At 42.8% G+C, this 18996-nt stretch overlaps 1 protein-coding gene across 9 annotated transcripts in view; it reads right to left on the bottom strand.

The window, feature by feature from the left end:
- Positions 1–18480, bottom strand: part of LNX1 (ligand of numb-protein X 1) — a 200461-nt gene extending 181981 nt beyond the window's left edge. For 2 of the 9 annotated variants that reach the window (XM_081510739.1, XM_081511006.1), the window contains exon 1: positions 5191–5524. The gene's annotated coding sequence lies outside the window, so the exon portion shown is untranslated. Of the gene's footprint in view, positions 1–5190; positions 5608–9390; positions 9484–18397 lie in introns of those variants that run through there. The other 7 variants (XM_081510781.1, XM_081510310.1, XM_081510554.1 and 4 more) reach the window with 7 other exon arrangements.
- Between the last annotated feature and the right edge of the window lie 516 nt (positions 18481–18996).

Here is an 18996-nt window from a genome sequence, read left to right as displayed (position 1 = left end):
TATTTATTACTTGCTGTTTATATGCTATGTTTTTTTCTGTGCACTATATAAAATAACTAATTTAATCATTATATCAATTCCATGAGATAAGCATGATTATAATCTCTGGTTTTACAGTCAAGGAAACTAAGGCACAGGGCAGTCACTTGCCTAAAATCAGACAGCTAGTAAGTGGCAGAGCCAGGATTTGAACCCAGAATGTTGGGCTTCAGAGCCTCTTGTCCTAAAGTCTAAAATCCAGGCATATTAACCTGGAGTGTGTGCCCACCTCCACCAGTCTGCATCTGCCTTTCCAGCTCTCCCCTCATCTCTGGCCCTTCTATACAACTCTCCCTGTGTCTTCCTGCCTGCCTGTCCCACCTTGTTAATCCCCCATTCAGGGTTCCCCTTGGGTATCTCTTCTCTGCCTTCCCTGTCTGGGCTAGGTGTCTTCCTGTGGCTGGCTGTTCAGACAGCTCACATTGCATTTTGCCACATGGAATTGTAACTGTCTGACTCTTGTCTGTTTCTCACGGTGGACTGAGAGTTCCCTGAGGTTAGAGAACAAGGTTTTAAATCTCGGTGTCCCAACCTAGCCAAGTACTTGATTCGTAGTAAATGCTTGGGACCTGGTCTTAAGGAAATAAATGAGGCAGAGCCCAGACTGGGACTTGGTGTAGAACTTGGAGTAATGATTGTACAAATAGTAGCTTTCACCCTAGAAATGTTGTTGGTACCCTGAGCAGACAGTGGGGTGGGAAGCTCACTTCTATGTAGACTAGAGAGGTCTTGAATGGAATTTAATCAGTGGTGTGAACCCCATGCCTTCAGTGCTAGTACTGGAAACACATGCCCGATTCATATGGCAGAGACTGCTCCCCACTAATCAAAGACAGCGACAATGCTTACATACATACAAATGCATACCATGGGTCATACAGCCACTTCCAAGTTTTAAAAAAATGTTAAAATTGAATGAATGTCTTCATCTTTTCTCTTCCTAATATAGTATAATACTTAAGGCCATTAACGGGATCTGAGTAAGGTAATCACCCATGTAGGGGGTGGAGAGGGTATGCTGGCCCAGATAGAGTAAGATTAACCATCTAGAGGGGCTGCCCTGCAAAAGGGCCAGACGCTGGATGGGCAGAGGAAGGGATTCCTCTGGAGGGACAGCCTGGCTCATGTGTCAGAATCCAAGCGGGATGAGGCGGGCACCTGTGGGGAAGGTCATGACAGCAGTGGTCATGATAGCGGTTGGTAACATTCAGGGGATTGATCAAACAAACAAGTATATTAAGGATAATGGAAACCAGGCTCTGTAACGTGAGAGAAGGAACTTACAACATAGAAAGGGAGAAAGCTAGAATGAAACATGCGGGGTTGGATAGGAATTGAAAGTATGAGAGTGAAATTCTGGTTTTCAATACATACAAATCATCCACAGAAATAAATATAGATGTATACACACACACACACACACACACACACACACTCACACACACTCACACACCCTAGCTCTTCTACTGAAAGAGTCAGGGAACAGCAATACCTAAGGCAGCAGTGAGCCTACCTAACAGTGAGAATTTGGATTCTAAATAATTTCCCACTAAATGGAACCAGAGCTCCTTGACTATAAGGCTGGAACATCTCATTGTAACAGGAAGTAAGGAAGTGCAAATAATGATGGGAACATATCAAAAGGACACATTGACAGTTTGATGGGTATGAGATTTTACATAATTTCAAGGTCCTTTTCTATAGAACACTTATGAATTTAAAAAAGGAGGAAGAAGAACTTTCCAGGGGAGATCCCTAGAAGACATCACTTTAACCAACTACTCTCCGTGATCTCCTATTTGGAGACTGGGGCCTCAGTGACATTCTCAAAAGAATTTAAAATCTTTTGCCATCTGATAGGATGCAATGAGAAGGGCACAGCATCACTTCTGTGATATTCTTGCCAAAGTTGTAGAACCTGAGTCTAAGTGTGAGAAAACTCAGGCAAACTCAAAGTGAGGAACATTCTACAGAATAACCAGCCAGTATTCAAAAAAAAAAAAAAAAAACCTGTCAAGGTCATGAAAGTGAAGGAAATACTGAGGAAAGGGTCCATATTGAAGTAGATTAAGGAGACATGACAACTAAATGCAATACTTGATTTGAAAGTACTCTTTTTGCTATAAAGACTATTTTGGGGACACGTGACAAGAACTTGAACTGGTCTGAGGATCCAATGACAATTAATGAAAACTTCCTAGAGTCTGAGGATTAGATAATAGTAATGTATCAACATTAAGCTCCTGGTTTTGTGGTTGTGTGGGAGATGTACTGTGTATGGGAAATGCACACTAAAGTATTTGTGGAAGATGAGGCATCTCTTTGGCAGCTTATTCTCAAAGGGTTCAGGAAAAATACATTATAGAATTTTTTGTACTGTATTGTACCAGCAACTTTTCTGTAAGTTTGAGATTTTTCAAAATAATATATCTATATCTATATCTAGTGATGTAGGTTGGAATTATACTGTTTTCCAGACTTGCCAGGACAGAGGTACCTAGGGCCTGCCTTGAGTGGACAAAGCTTGGAGTGGCTGCCCCAGGAGTAGAATCAGGGTGTATCTGCCAAGTGTTGGTTCTCTGCTGAAGTGCAGGGATGGATGTTCTCACCTAAGTCATCTAATAAAGAATGACATGTGGATTCTTGAATAACTAGACAGAGAGAACACAGTTTCTGTAGGACATGTGCCAGCCACTTGACTTATCTGATGATGGGCTTTCTGCCAGAACCAAGGAAGTGGAAGCACGGAATGCCCCCTTGCCCTGTCCAAAAGTCTGCAGGATACCTAAAGGCTAGTTTTCCAATGTCCATCTGGAACATGGATTGTGCAGGGGACCCCATGTTCTTCTGAGACTTGGCCTAAAGTGCTGATAGTAACCACCACTGCCTACTGTGCACCTTCTAAGGGTCAGAAACTGGAATAGATGCTTCACAGATTCTTTTTATAATCATTGCAATGGTTCTCCTTGTTGAGTAAATTGTCCCCATCTTATAAATGAGGAAGTAACGTTTGGGAAGTCTTAGTAACAGCCTCAACATTATGGGTTGAATTGTATCCCCCCAAATTCACACGCTGAAGTCCCATATCTCAGAATGTGGCTAGATTTGGAGATAGGGCTCTGAGAGAGGTGACTGAGTTAAAGAGAGGCCTTTAGGGTAGACTCTAATCCAACTAATGGCCGTCTCTCTTAAGAAGATGAAATTTGGACATACAGAGAGAGACACTCTCCTTAAAGGGGAATGACCACGTGAGGACACAGCAAAAAGGTGGCCGCCTGCAAGCCAAGGTGAATGGTCTCACCCTAATGTTGGACTTCGGGCTCCAGAACTATGACAAAATACATTTCTGTTGTTTAAGCCACGCAGGCTGTGGTTCTATTACGGCAGTCCCAGCAGACTAACAGGTGGAGGCATCTGGGGGAGGATGAAGTTGGTGTTCAAAATCAAATCAGCGCAGTTCTGTTCTCTGCCACCTTCCTACACACAGGGCCTCTGCTGTGTAACTTCTCCCCACCTCCCCCAACAGGCTACCCAGAACCTCCATCCAGAATCCCCAGACTGAGTGGATCCCTCCTTTGCGATCCCACAGCCCTCAATGCACTGCATATATTGACAGTGGCACACAAGGAACTCATGATCTTGTGATCAAATTGAGGTTAGGGCTCCTCTTATCTCTATCCCTGGCATCTTCCATGGAGCCAGTTAGTATGTATCGAACACTCATGTGCCAGCAAAGATTTCATATGTGTTATCTCAGTTATACCATAAAACAATTCCTTAAGGTAGGTATCACCAGTTGTTCCCATTTTATGTATCAAAAAACTGAGGTCAGAGGTGTTACCTGAATTACCCCAGACATAAAGCTGAAGCTCCAATACTTTGGCCACCTAATGCAAAGAGCCAACTCATTGGAAAAGATCCTGATGCTGGGAAAGATTAAAGATAGGAGGAGAAGGGGGCAACAGAGGATGAGATGGTTGGATGGCATCAATGACTCAATGCCCTTGAGTTTAAGCAAACACCAGGAGATAATGAAGCACAGGGAAGCCTGGTGTGCTGCAGTGCACGCGGTCACAAAGAGTCAGACACGACTTAGTGACTGAACAACAGCAACAATAGAGCTAGTAGGTGGTGGAACCAGGATTCACCATTAGATGGTCTAATTCTTCAGTCTGTGCTCTTGCTGTAGATGTACACTCCCTCCCTACCCAGGGGCTGTGCTGATCTGAAACCTCTCTTTCAGCATGCTAAGCCCGCGTGTGAAGCTCCCCTCCCCTGGAGAGCTTTCTCACTCATACTCCCTCCCCCAGCTCCCACTCTGCCTCCTTCAGCACCCACTGGGCATAGGATCTGCACCTTGTACTGACGTGTGACCCAGAACTGGGCACTGGGGCCATCACTTATCAATATCTGTTGAACTGGCTTCAGTGTCCAGGGATGGAAGGGAACAAGGATACACAACACGGTGGTGTATTATCCTGGATACTGTGACTCTCCATTTCTGGGTTATCCAGGCGAGTTCCAATTGCTAAAGTTCTATCCTCTCATCAGACCATTTGCCAGAATATGCAACAGAGAGTCTAGTCTGGCATTTGGTTTAGAAAGTAGAGTCACCATTCTACTGAAAAGAGGCAGGAATGGAGACAAGATGAGCTGTCATTTTCCTACACACTACTGGGCAGGTCACAATTTCTCTGCACCTAAGTGCCTCTGTGAGTAAAATGGTAATGGAAATGCCTATTTCTACCACAGAAATGGGACAAAACACGTGAATGTGTTTTGAATACTGATGAAGAATAATGCTATAGAAACCCAGTCACCATTAATGGGATTACTTACATTTTGACTGACCAGTTTGGCCAGTGAAAAATGAAATAAAAAAATAGTTTTTATTTTTGAAAGTCAAGGAAGTGGTATCCGTGAAGAATGCAGAAAAAAATCGAACAAAGAGAGTAAATGTCCTGAGGCCTTTCTAGAGTGTTGAAAATATTTCTAGGTTCTCCATAACAAGTTGGGGTGTGTGTGTGTGTGTGTGTGTGTGTGTGTGTGGTGTATGGCAGGGGTGAGGTGGGGGCTGGGCTAGGGGAGTCAGGGACAAAGTTTTCGCCAATTGCCTGAGACACAGCCCTCTGGAGGAAGCAGGCCTCTTACCTTTGTTGCATTGTGGATCAGTTTCCAGCTGTGTGAGGCCTCCGGGTGAAGTCCATTTGGGGGCTGAGTTTTTCTGACTCAGCAGTAGCCTAGGAAAATTTTCCCTTCTCTTTCCTGTGCCCCGTCTTCCAGACACTCATGAGATCCACTTCATCTTGGACTCAATCAGTGCATCCCCTGCCCTGCTGCAGGCTCTGCACAGAGCTGAGCCATAAACCCGAGAGCAGCCTCTGGGGAGCTTTCAGGGAGAATGGCTTCCACTGAGCAGCCACTCAAGAGCACCAACGACGTGTCTGTTCTGGTTTGGATGGGCTGAGGCTCCCTCCAACTTCCTTCTGCTCTTGCCAGAGCCAGGGTCCTTTTGTTCACGTTTACGGCTGCCAAGTCAGGCCTACCGCACCCCTGGATGTTGTTTTCCTGCAGGCAATGGGAAAATGAGTTTGGAGCCAGGGAAGGGAAATCAACAAGGAAATAAACACAGGGTCATTACCCCTCCAGGTCATCACCAGGCTGGGACATCATCACGCTGGGATCACTTCCTAAAGAGACAGGAGCTGGCCGCTGCCTGAAGAGGCCCCAGATATTTTAAAATTGCCCCAGTCATTTAAAAAATTTTAAATATGCAAAGAAGTGTGCATTTCTATCAGAAGTGTGAAATCTATGTTGGACCAATCAAGCAATCCTGACTTGCTCCAATGCCTTGCCAAATCTTTCAAAGATTTTTCCATAGGCAGCATCTCTTGTAACCAAACAATGGCAAACGTTTGTAGCTAAAGGAAAAGAATGAGCAAGTTTATGGCTGACACAAGCCAAGACTTGTAAAGACACAGGTAAGATTTTCAAAGACATCCTCTAAAGATACAGGATTATCGTTTGAATAAAGCTTTCTTCTACTTACTCTTCAATGTCACGGTCATCATCAGTGGCATCATCTTTGCCAGCATTTATTGAGAGCTTATTGTCTGCCAGGTGCTGTGCTAATGACCTCAACCTGTGTTATTTCATTTAATTCTCAACATAATTCTATCATCCTCATTCCCATTTTGTAGATGAAGCAAATGAGGATTAGAGAGATTAAGTCACTCCTGCACCGTGACCCCACTAGTTAAAAATGTAGAAATTGCCTTTCTGGAAGGATGCTCTTCTGAGTCTTGCTTTTCCCAACAGTCAGCTGAAGTAGTTTTGGGGGCTGACAGCTCCTGTGATGGCCAAAGATTTGCTTAAACAAACTCTTAGGTCTGGGAACAGAATTCTAAACAGAACCATGGCTCATCGGTTAAATAATCTCTTCCAGGAGTTACGAAGTGCTGCTGCCTTTATGCGACTCTTACATAGGACACACCTCGCATGGCACCCTCTCTTCTTCTCCAAGGGGGTGCTGCTGGCTGCTTTCACCCAGCTCTCCACTGTGATTCTGACTGACCCAGAAGGAAGGGCCTTGTAAATCTCTTGGCCTCTGTGTGTGCTTCAGTTATGGCCCGATCATGCAAATTTGTCTTTTTGACTCTAGAAGCCTAACAGTTACAAGCTTCTTTTAATCCATAATCCAGGGGATGGACAATTTTAAGTTCCGGCCTGGAAACTTCTGCCTGATGAGAAGAAATCAGCACACGTATTTTCAGTCCTCAGGTCCTACTGCAACTTTTTTTTTTTTTTGGCCTCATCTTTACTTCCAACTGTTAGCATGTAGCTCTCCTGTGCAGTTACCCAGGGCAACTGGCCGCTGGTCAAAGCAAAGTAAAACCTTTAATTAGGAGACAAGGAGATACCTCCCAGCGACGTCTAAGTTGTCCGTTTTTGTAAATATAGAACATGCGACATCAGGGCCCCTGCTTGCCCATGGGACACTTGCATTTTGTTTTGTGGAGCTTGGGGGTACTTTGCTCTGGGGCCACATATGCCTTTAAATCTGAGGTTGGTCAGCTTTTCATTCTCAACAGAAACTAAAGACTCATTTACTGGATTTATAGCAATAAAAAAAGAAGATTGGAAAGGGGCCGGGCTTTTAGTTTAGATGTCATTTCATTTTTCTTTCCCAGTGGTTTACAACTAAACACAGTGTCCAGATATGTTTATAGACTCTGGTCTTGGAGTTCTTTGATGAGGAAAGGCAATTTATAACAGTCAAATGGGCCTTTCAACCTTATCGTATGAAATGAAAACCAAAATGTTGGAAGGGAGCTGATGTAATGAAAGCTTTCATGTTCCTCATCTGCTTCACAGCTTTTCACCACCAGGGAATAAAGATAGCAGACTTGGGGACTGTCAGATGCTTTGGGGGTTTCCATTCAGAAAGGTAATGAGGTAGATGGATTTTATTTCTCCTTCTTCTCCTTTGAGCATCTGGATCAGTACTGATTGAGCTGGTTCCAAGAGCTGAGTCCATTCTGGGATTGACAATAAACATACAAACCTCCCCCAACCCCCTTTTTTTTTTTTTTTTTGCATGGTCATGTAACCAAGGCAGCTGACTGTTTAAAACTGGAAACAGAGAGAAGTCACGGATGAAAAACAGGACATATTAATTTAGCTTTACAAATGTGCCCTTTCCAAGGCCAGAATTACTCACTCCCTGGCAGCTCACAGTGTGGGACCTGGGTCTGTTTAAATGCCATGGCTTTAGCGTGTCCTTTCCGTTTGGTGTGGGATGCTCTAGATGAGTGACAGGTTCCAACTCAGCAGAGACATCCAGATGCAATTAGAATCCTCACGGATTTTAATTATTATGGGAAAGCAAGCACAACTTTGCCATGCAAGGAAATATGGCCATTCTTAGTGTCCCTAAAAGTAACGTGTCCACTTGTATGCAGAGAAAAACGTCATTTTTGGTGCATTTTGAAGGAGGAATATTAAAACTGAATTATGTAAAATGCTAAAGGAGCTATTTCAGTATTCTTTTTATTTTATTTTTTATCGAAGTATAGTTAATTTACATTGTTGTATTAGTTTTAGGTGATAGTTTCACAGCAAAGTGATTCAGTTATATACATATTTTTTCAGATTCTTTTTCCATATAGATTTTTCAACCAAATATTGAGTATAGTTCCTGTGGTATACAGTAGGTCCTTATTATTTATCTATGTTCTACATGATAGGGAGTATGTGTTATTCCCAAATTCCTAATTTATCCCTCCCCTCCATATTTCAATATTCTGTGATCAAGAAATCAGAACCTGAGCTAGCTTTCTTTTAGGCTCGTTTGTATGCTTACAAGATGCTCAGGGTAAATATGGATTTATCAAAATAGGAGGCATAAAATGGTTTCCTTAGACCATTATTGGCTGATTGCTTTCCTATCCTCCTCCATGCACATCACTGATAGTTTGTCCACCTGTGCCTGCAAATGGGCGAGGCAATGAGGAGTGCAAAGTTCCACCCTGAGGCTTTAAACACCATCTCTGTGCCAACAACTCCCATATTTGGATCTCTGTCTCAGAACTCTCTTCTGAGTTTCCAACTGTGTTCTTAGAATCTCACTGCCATCTCCAACTCGACTCAGCCAAAGCCAAATCTTCACCTCTTTTTGCCTCTTCTGCTGCTTTCATGGAGAAGGAAATGGCAACCCACTCCAGTATTTTTGCCTAGAGAATCCTGTGGATGGAAGAGCCTGGTGGGCTGCTGTCCATGGGGTCACACAGAGTCAGATACAACTGAAGCGACTTAGCGTGCATGCATGCATTGGAGAAGGAAATGGCAACCCACTCTAGTATTCTTGCCTGGAAAATCCCAGGGACAGAGGAGCCTGGTGGGCTGCTGTCTGTGGGGTCGCACAGAGTTGGACACGACTGAAGCAACTTAGCAGCCGCAGTAGCAGCTGCTTCCATCTTAGCCAATGATCTTTTCAGCCACCCAACTGCTCCAGTCTCTCTATCCAGTCCCACAACCAACCCATGAGTCTGTTCTGTCAATCTCACCTCCTAAATTGATATCAACTGCAACTTTCTATTCAAAATTTCTACTACCACAAATGCCGACCCAACTTTAGCCCTCATCTTGGCTCCTAGCTGGGCTTCTTGCTGCCCTTTTTGCCCCCTAAACAAATCTATGTTCCACATTCCAGCCAGAAAAGATTTTTCAGAAGTAAGTCAGATGAGGCCATTAACTTACCTAAAAGCCTCAAGGCTTTCCAGTGCAATAAGGAGGAAATATAAAATCTCTGAACTGGCCAGCTAGTCTTGGCATAATTTGATCCCCACTCACCTCTCCAACATTGCCTTGGCGACACTGGCTTACTGTCAGTTTCTTGAACACTCCAAACTTTTCTCCATCTCAGAGCTTTGCTAATCTTGGGCTGGCTTGTACTGATCTTCACCCCCGCCCCCCCCCATTCCCAGATCTTCTGCCAAAAACACACAAACTCACTCTCTTCCTGCCTCTTTCTCATCTTTCAGGTCTCAGGACAAATGTCATTTCCTAGAGTCATATCCCCCCACACCTATTTTCTTTGTAGTACTTGATGTGATTTGTAAGTATATTATTTATTTGCCTATTTCCTTAATATAGAATTTATATAGTTTATCTCCTACGTCCACCCCTCCACCTACAACTAGGAAAGCAGGAACTATGTCTGTTTGGTTCACAACTACATGTCCAGGTTCCAGATTTTTTTTTAAGTTGAATGAAGGAATGAGTAATTGAATGAGAAAAATCTTTTCCTCTCAATTCAGATCACTTAAGGAAGAGTTTGTTAAATAGCTGTTGGGAGGTACTTACTAGTTCTTATTCAGACACAGATAGAATGCGTAGATGTAGATGTAGAGAATTAGCAAAGAACTGTGGTCTCAGGGAATCTAACCACGTTCTCCCTTCCGAGAGACCACTGGCTGTTACATCCAGGAGTGCCACCACACGGCCCAGGGAGATTTCGGGGGAGAAGAAGGGGGTGGACTGGTGTGGACCCAGGACTAATGCATTTCTGACTGTTAATTTTGTAATTAATTTCCCATGGAAACAATAAGGCAGAGACTGTACTGCTATAAAAACTTTGGGGGGCCAGCTTTCGGAAGCCAAACACCATTTAGATTTAGAACATCAGTCTATGTGGAAAAATGTGTTCCAAATTCTCTAACAACCAACATACCCCCCAAAAACCAGAATTAAAAACCAAACCTCTCTCTAAGCAGGAGTGTTTTGTCTTTCCTGTAAATTTTCTAAAATATGGAGACTCATCACCAGCCACACCCTCCCTGACTGCTCATTGAATTCGAGTCCTGGTGAGCGTGTGTTGGATGGCATTGGGGAGGCCCATGAGATAATTTATTCACACAGGCGTTTTATTTACTGGTGTTGAGGCATAGCCAGGAAACATTTATTTTCCTGTTCATATTTCAGAAGGAACTTGTGACTCATTCCCCAGGAAGGAGCAATCTAGAACCGCACTTCTAGCTACCCTCCCCCCTCCCCAGCTTCCCTGGTGCTGCTCCCAAGAGGAGGAGTGATGGCCAATCTGATTGATAAGACAGGGTGAGACGGTCCTTTCTGGGCCCCCCTATGCCAGGTACTTGGCTGCTGCATCGAAAAGCAAAGACCTCTTTTCCTTTGCCTCTTGGATCTTGTCTGGCAAGACTTGAATGAAGGGAGGTGGTGACTATGCAGCCCCTATCTCCCCATTAGAGGCAGGGTGTGTGGGGACGCCAGGCCGATGGACACAGACCTCTGCTTTCTTGCTTCCATTTTCTTCCTTCTCATTAGTTGGAGGAGTCAGACTCCTGTGGGTCTCATAGTTCAGAGAAGGTGGCAGGAAACCTTTGTTCTCAATCCACCTCCTCAGAAAGCAGACACTGTATTAAGATCCCCCTTGCTCTAGATGTCTGTCCTCCCTCAACCAGAATCAGTAATTTGTGTTGTATTTTAACTTTTTTCTTCCATAAACAACTTAAAAAAATATCATGTCCATTAAAAAAAATTATTTATTTGGCTGACAAATAAGTATCACGTCATTGAAGGGAATAGGCTAGAAGGATATAAGGGGCTTGCTCAAAACCATGGCAGATTTTGGTTATGGGCACATGAATCAGATATGTAGCTCTCAAACCTGCACGCTAGAAATCCCAAATTACTGGGCAGTGGCTGTGTGTGCATGCGTGAATGTGTAGTCACAGTCATGTCCGACTCTCTGAGACCCCATGGACTGCAACCTACCAGAGTCCCCTGTCCATGGGATTCTCTAGGCAAGAATACTGGAGAGAGTTGCCATTTTCTCCTCCAGGGGAATCTTCCTGACCCAGGGATCGAACCCGCATCTCCTGCAGCTTCTGCATTGGCAGATAGATTCTTTACCACTGAATTTCTCCTAACAGTTCCTAGGGAAATTATTTGCAGTCTCTGAAGAAAGGTTGTCTTTTTCATATTTAAACACATGAGGTGTCCCAGATTACTGTCTTAAACTGGATTTGGGGGCAGAGGTTAGGCAATAAAAATAAATAAAATGAGTCGTTACATCAAGAAAAATCCAATTTTCTTTGCAATGTCTCTAAACTTAACCTGAGTAGAAGATCACGTGGGTTTGAACTCTTTCACTGTGTCACAAATATTAGAAATTCTCAGTGATCTGCTTATGATTCCCAGGGGTTAGGAAGATGTCATCTTTACACATATATTTCTTTACTACATACTTTTTTAAAAGTTAGAAATATATCCATTTGAGGGGAAACTACCTCTTTCAAGGCTGTATGAAATGCCATGAGACTAAATATTGTACATTCTGGGACAATCACAGAGAAGACCAGACTGTAATCTATTAGGCAAAAACTATAGTCTCCTTTAGAATTTTGTTTCCAGCTCTGAGGATACTGTCAATACTTGCTAAATAACAAATAAATATAACAATAATAAATATTGTGAATGGAAATAATAATGTGAGGGGCATTCAGATTTCTTACAACCCAGAAATGCATGGAGTTACCACAGACTTTAGAAAAAAAAATCCCAAGATTCTATGACATTTATCTCTATTTTCAGGGGACAAAAGTCTTTAGATTCCTTATTTTTAAGAGGCCTGGTCAATTGCACTGATGAATTGATTGAGTTGGTTGATTTTTAAAACCACATTGCAATGAAAAAACAATCAGAAAACATATAGGCGGGCTTTGTCTTTAAATGTAGATTTCACAAAACTAAAAAGTTCAGACAGCTGGACCCCATTTCATGTGTTTTTTCAAACAGATTCTCAGTGTTCTAAACTCGATCCAGCTGTATGTACTAATTGCATTTCAGTGACTCGGTTGGATGTTGTCTTTTTGCGAAAATCTCACTTAAAAAGAAAACGGATGCTTAAATCTCACTGTAGTTGCCTTATTACTGCAGTCTCAATGCTATGCTTGCTTGAACAGTGTTCATCTCCGTAGAGCAAGCCTGTGCTGATGTGCTAGGAGCATGTGGCACCATTACTAGAACTGAAGTGTCCAGAACAATTGTGCGAGGGGGCCTCTCTAAAGACTCCTCAGTGGATCTGTATCTCCTTCTGTACAGAAGGAGGATCTGTACCTCCTCCTCCTGTACCTAGCCCAGTTGCTCATATTCGTGTGTACATACAAACGCTTTGAAATAGCAGGGAAATTGTTTTTGTTTAAACAATTATAGAAGTAAAACTTTCTTAGTAAAAAACTCAAACAAGTCTGAAGAAAAAAAGGCCTTAATCAAAAAGTATGTCTGCTTGCCCCTTAGTGCCAGACAACAACAACACACACACACATACACACACCCTTATTCCTGGTCTCTAGGGATAATCATTAAATAGATAGACAACATTTATCTTTGTGTATATTTATGTATACACACACACAGAAGCCACAAGTTATTTGCATCTCATTCATTCTTGAACATTGTGTAACAAGTCATTCTAATATTTAGTGGCTTAAAAAAACACTAATCATTTACTATCTCTCAGCTTCCATGGACAAGAGTGGCTTGACCAGTAGTTCTAGGTTCTAGGGGGTTTAAGGGCTTTCCTGAGGCTGTAGTCACATTTTGGCTGGGGCTGGGGGATTGGCTTCCACGGTGGCTCACTCCCACAGCTGACATACTGGTGCCAGTTGTTGGCAGGAGGCCTCATTTCCTATATATGTGGGCCTCTCCACAGGCTGCCTGAATTTCCTCATGAAATGGCATCTGACTTCCCCCACAGGGAGAGGACAGAGAGAGAAAGGTGGAAGGTGCAAGACCTGGTGTGACCTAGCCTCTGACGTCACACTCCAACACACACTCAGACATTCTGGTGGGCCCACAGACAGTCCAGGTTCAATAAGGGAGGGGCTACACAGAGGCATGGATCTAAGGAAGTGAGGATGGTTGTAGGGCATTTTGGATGATGGCTTTGAGACGGCAACTCCCATGAAGAGGTGAAGTCTCTTTCTCCACTCCTTGATTCTGGTCTGGGCTTGAAACTTGCTTTGACCAATAGAAACGGGGAAATAATACTGTCAGGGTCCTGAGCCAAGCGGCCAGGTTTCCTTTTGCTGTTCCCACCCTCTTGGAGTGCTGCTGCCGTGTGAGCTGCTGCCTGGGCTCGCCTCCTTGAGGATGAGAGAACAGGAAGAGGGAGGGACTTGTCCCCGACATACCCGCCGAGGCCTCAGATACATGAGTGACTCCAGCCAGCAGCACATACGGTAAAGACAGGCTGTTCTTGCTGAGCCCAACTCAAATGCCAAATCAAAGAGCTGTGAATAAATACTGTTGTTTTAAAGCTTTGGAATGGTTTACTATGCAACCATAGAAAACTGATACAATATGGTAAACAACAGTCTGTATTCTGTTGTTTTTAAGCTCAATAATATACTGTAGGCATCCCTTCATGTCAGTACATAAAGATCTTCCTCATGTTTAAAAAAATGTTTCGATGCAGCAATCTCATTATGGTAATGCTCTAGTTATTTAACATATTTACTATTAATGGACATCTAATAACCTTTAATGGTTATTAAAATTTTTTTTTGCTAAGGCAAGCAATGCTTTATGAACTTTATTTTTTGCTTACATGCATAGAAGTGGAATTCCTGGGTCAAGGGAATTGTGTATTTAAATATTTTATGTGTCAAATTGCACTTCAGAAAGGTTGTGCCAATTTTCATCCCATTTAACAGTGTATCAAATTTTAAAGGAAACTCCTAATAGCTTCTTTCTGTCCTCATCCTGAATTTGCCCTCATTTGAAGCCAGGGGATTGGGAAACAGAGCTGAGATGAGGTATAGGACTGTGTGAAACTAGTTCCCGTAGGAACCAAAGACACTCTATCTCTGAGAGCTTTTTTGGAAATAAGTTTAATAGACAAGGCTGCCAGCTAAACGCTTTAAAAAATATATGACAATATTAAGCATTAAGTCTGAAGAATTGAAGACAGCCATCGTGGTTAGGGTCCTATAAGAATTTAACATCACAGCAACTTAAATCCGACTTGTCTGTCAAATTTTCAGCGGGAGCATCTGGATGAACTTGAAACCCCAGAAGACCCTCTGTCATCCTAGATATGTAAATAACCATGATGCCTAATAGGCAGCACATGGCAGACACTATAAAGGGTTTTACATGTATGGCAGAATTTATTTCACACAGCAGAGGAAGAAACTAAGGCACTGAGTAATTGAGTAACTTGCTCAAGTTTGCAGTGGTATGAAGTGAAAGAGACAGCATTCTCATCAGTTTGGTACCAGAGGCTCTGATCCTATCAATCTCTATGTGGCTGGCCTGTTGGCTGCCATTCTTTCTTCCTGGAAGGGACTAGGGTGGCGTTCTCTTCCTTCCTCCCTTGCATCTAGAATATGTGACCCATTGTTGGCCAATGAGACCTCAGGAGACATCAGCTGGGGGGCTTCTGGGGAAGACTTTCCCTCCTAACAGAAGAAGATGATGGGCAAGAAATCCCTGTCTCTATCTTTTCAGTCTCTCTCTTCCAGATATTGTGGGGCATAAATGTATTGCCTGGCAAGTGGCAGCCTTTTTGCAGCTATACTGCCAGTCTTGGAGATGGCAGAGTGGAGAGAGGAAAAGAACTTCCACCCTTAATGACGCTGCTGATGTGCTGATTCAGCCCTGTCCTTGCCCGCCTACCTCTCAAATTATTGTTTTGTGAGATTACTAAATTCATGTCTGTTTAAAACCACTTTTAATGGAGGTATTCTGTTACTTATAACTGAAAGCAACTGGACTAAAACATTACTACATTATGCTGCCTCCCAGAAAATTTAATTATTATAACCTGCAACTAATACAATATTATAAATCAACTATACTCCAATAAAATTTTTAAATGCAATTTCAAAATCCCAGGTTATAATAATTAAATTTTCTGGGAGGCAGCAGGAAAAACGGACTTGGATTGTTGAAGATAGGTAGATAGATAGACAGATAGGACATATCTCTATGACCAAGTTGATAAAGAGTAAGCTCAGCATCTCAGTGACTGTGACCCCTAAATAAGACAAAGAGTTATCTCTTAAACGGAAGGAAGGACTTACCAAGCAAATCCAAGAACTCAAATCTGTGTCCCTACAGCACTGAAGGCACGGAAGTTTCCTAGCTAGCCTCCTATTAATTTTAGAATTGCAGAGCCCAGGACATGAAGCCAACCCAAGTCACGCACACATCATGGGTAAACAATACCATGACAGCTGCTTTGGACCAAGAGAAACATATGGAGGGTGGAAACAAACAAGATGTCCTCCCAAATGTTTGTTCATTATTCTTTACAATCTTTGTTCTTAGAGAAGAAAAATGAGATTGGCTAGTATTTTGGATCCATGTGTTTGTTTGCTTGCTTATTTAAGTCTCTGTAATAGTTTTCTCACATTAAAAACTAAAGTATCCTCATCAAAGAAAAAAATCTCAACAACCCAGAAGTGAATACGGGAACAAGTGAAAATTCCTTGGCATCTCCCCCCACCCCATTCTCCTTCTGCCCTGCGGCCCTCCTGTCCCACTCTGAGTGCCGTAGTTAGTCATTGGGTGTGCCTCCCGCTAGTCATGGCTATGGTTTTTCCAGTGGTCATGTATGGATGTGAGAGTTGGACTATAAAGAAAGCTGAGCACCGAAGAATTGATGCTTTTGAACTGTGGTGTTGGAGAAGACTCTTGAGAGTCCCTTGGACTGCAAGGAGATCCAACCAGTCCATCTTAAAGGAGATCAGTCCTGGGTGTTCACTGGAAGGACTGATGTTGAAGCTGAAACTCCAATATTTTGGCCACCTGATGTGAAGACCTGACTCATTCGAAAAGACGCTGATGGTGGGAAAGATTGAGGGCAGGAGGAGAAAGGGATGACAGAGGATGAGATGACTGGATGGCATCATCGACTCAATGAACATGAGTTTGGGCAAACTCCAGGAGTTGGTGATGGACAGGGAGGCCTGGCGTGCTGCGGTTCATAGGGTCACAAAAAGTCAGACATGACTGAGCGACTGAACTGAACTGTGCCTCCCTCTAAACTTCTTCCTGTCACATGAAAAGAAAGTAGACTCTTTTAAAACAAAAATTCGTTGCCCAGTTTTTTGGAGGTAATCAATACTTTTTGTTAGAATTCTCAAACAAGTAAGAAAGATGAAAGCAGGAGGAGGTCCTAGCTCAGGAACTTTCTGTCTATGTCTGTGTGTCTCCAAGACTCCCTTACCTAATTTAATTAAAATAAGTTTACATACTCACACATGGCTACATGTGGGACAGCCAAGGCCTAAGAAAGCACTCTTTCTCCAACAAAGATCCAATTCTTCAAAAATGATGGGAATCTGACCCTTGTCCCCTTGCTCCTCTACCTGGTAGGAATAGAGGGAGTAATACCTCCTTCTTCCTTTTCAGTGATCCAGCCCTGACACATTATATAACTTGGACTCTGAAAACTACAGCCTTTAGGAATAGGTGATGAATTTTAAGAATGCCACACTCACTGGAAGTCAGGATAGAGAGGGAGAATGGCGTAGGTCCGCAATTCCTGTTTTCTTCTTGAGATACAGTAAAATGTGAATTGTCTGTAACCACACATTGGGAAATTGATGGAGTCTCTGTGCCTTTATACGGACAATCACATAAACAAATCCTACTGGATGTTCACAAGTTCACCGATAAGAGATCTGCAAAGAAGGAAATCCCCAGCCTGCCATAGTTCCCAGGCCAACATTTAACTGGCTTCACTCTAAAGTATTAAGTGGGCATTTTGGTTCTTATCTATTTTGACTCTGGTCTACCTCCCGTTCCTCACTGTGGTCATCATCTTTCTTCTTGGATCCCGATTTGGAAAAACCTCACTCATTTTCCCCATTTGTTTTGTGATCTTCTTATACTAGATCCTGGCTAATCACAATTAGCTGTAAATTGCTCTCTTTGTCCTAAGGGACAGTGAGCAAGCAGCTGGAAAGTTTGAAGGTGATGATGTGTGGGGACATGAAATATCAGACAGCCTATTTTGGGAACCAGAAAAGGTGGGATGTGTGATTGGTTTAATACAGACATGCTCTCAGATTAAAAGCTGGTTTAGTTCAGACATGCTCTTAGACATGCTCTCAGATTAAATTTCTTCTATCTCTTCTGAAATTGTTTGTGTGGCCAGAGAATATCACTTTACACAGTCATTTTGAAACTTCCAAATATCCCCCAGGCAGCAATCACATTAGAAGCTAGTGGGTACATGTGATGGTTTCTTTCTTTCCCAAACAACAATGAAAGAAATTTTCTTTTTTTCTGATTAAAAAATAATTTTGGCTTATTATTTTTAAAAGTGCAGAAAATATCGGCAGAAAGAAGAAATTCAAAAACACCAAACCCTTCCACTCTAATCATAACCAGTGATATTTTTATGGATATTATTTCAGACATTTTTTTCCTGCATGTATACACAAATATATAACTCCATTCTTAGGCCTGCACCATCTAGAAGATTATGGAGGCAGAACTCAGTTCCATACAGAGAGCCAATCATATGGCTCTGGAAGATGGTTCAAAATGTTGCCTTTCCCCTGGAATGTCATTTCAGGCCAAACAGAGCCATCTCAGGTGGGAACCTGGCCTAAGCATCTTCTCTGGTCTATAGTCCTCTACTCCCCACCCCCACATGACTCTGACAGTCTTTTCTAGCCCCTGCTTGTTTCCAGGGGGCTCAGTTCCATTCTGGAGGGTCAGGGTCTTATTGTGCCTCTCCCTGAAAGAGCTCTTGTTCCTGTGCAGGGAGGGGCATGAGACTTAGAGCTGCACAGAGAGATCAGCTGTGAGGGCCAGAACTCACCATCAAGTTCGTCCTGACGGCCAAGTCCCTGTCCACCTATGTGCTTCTGCTCCATGCTCTTGTACCATTCCATGCTGGGGAAACTGTACAAAGACAAGACAGATATGACTTAAGGATAAGAAGAGACATCAATAAAACTTGAATTTCTTCACTATCTTTTGGCAATCAGGCCAGTCTCCTGCATAGGAATTCCCCTTTAAGCCTGGATGTTTTCATCCATGAAATGGGGATAGTGAATACACTTCACAGGGATGTTTGGAAGATATAGTTACCAACTTACATAAGGTCAAGAGAAAGGTAGACCCCAAGATGTCTAGCTTACTTCTCTCCAAGAGTCCCTGCAAATTATCAGCACCTGGAGGACCCAGGATCTGGCCCTCAGCTTTATATGTCCAGAATTTGGATTATTAGTTCATCTAGATAGGACCATGCAGTAGGAGAAGCTATTGTGTGTAGTTTAATTAATTTTTAGGGGGGTGGGGTTAGTAGATAATCTTGCTAAATTCTTTGGGAGATGATGCAATTTACATAAATACTGAAAACACGAAGTTTGGCTTGGAAAAGGTGACATAATGTTCCATACATTTTCTTTCATCTTC

This window comes from Giraffa tippelskirchi, chromosome 1 (assembly GCF_054371585.1).
Source record: "Giraffa tippelskirchi isolate mGirTip1 chromosome 1, T2T-mGirTip1v1.2.pri, whole genome shotgun sequence".
In the NCBI taxonomy this organism is placed as follows: Eukaryota; Metazoa; Chordata; class Mammalia; order Artiodactyla; family Giraffidae; genus Giraffa; species Giraffa tippelskirchi.
The sequence above is the reverse complement of the archived record's forward strand: the minus strand, read 5'-3'. Positions and strand labels throughout refer to the sequence as shown.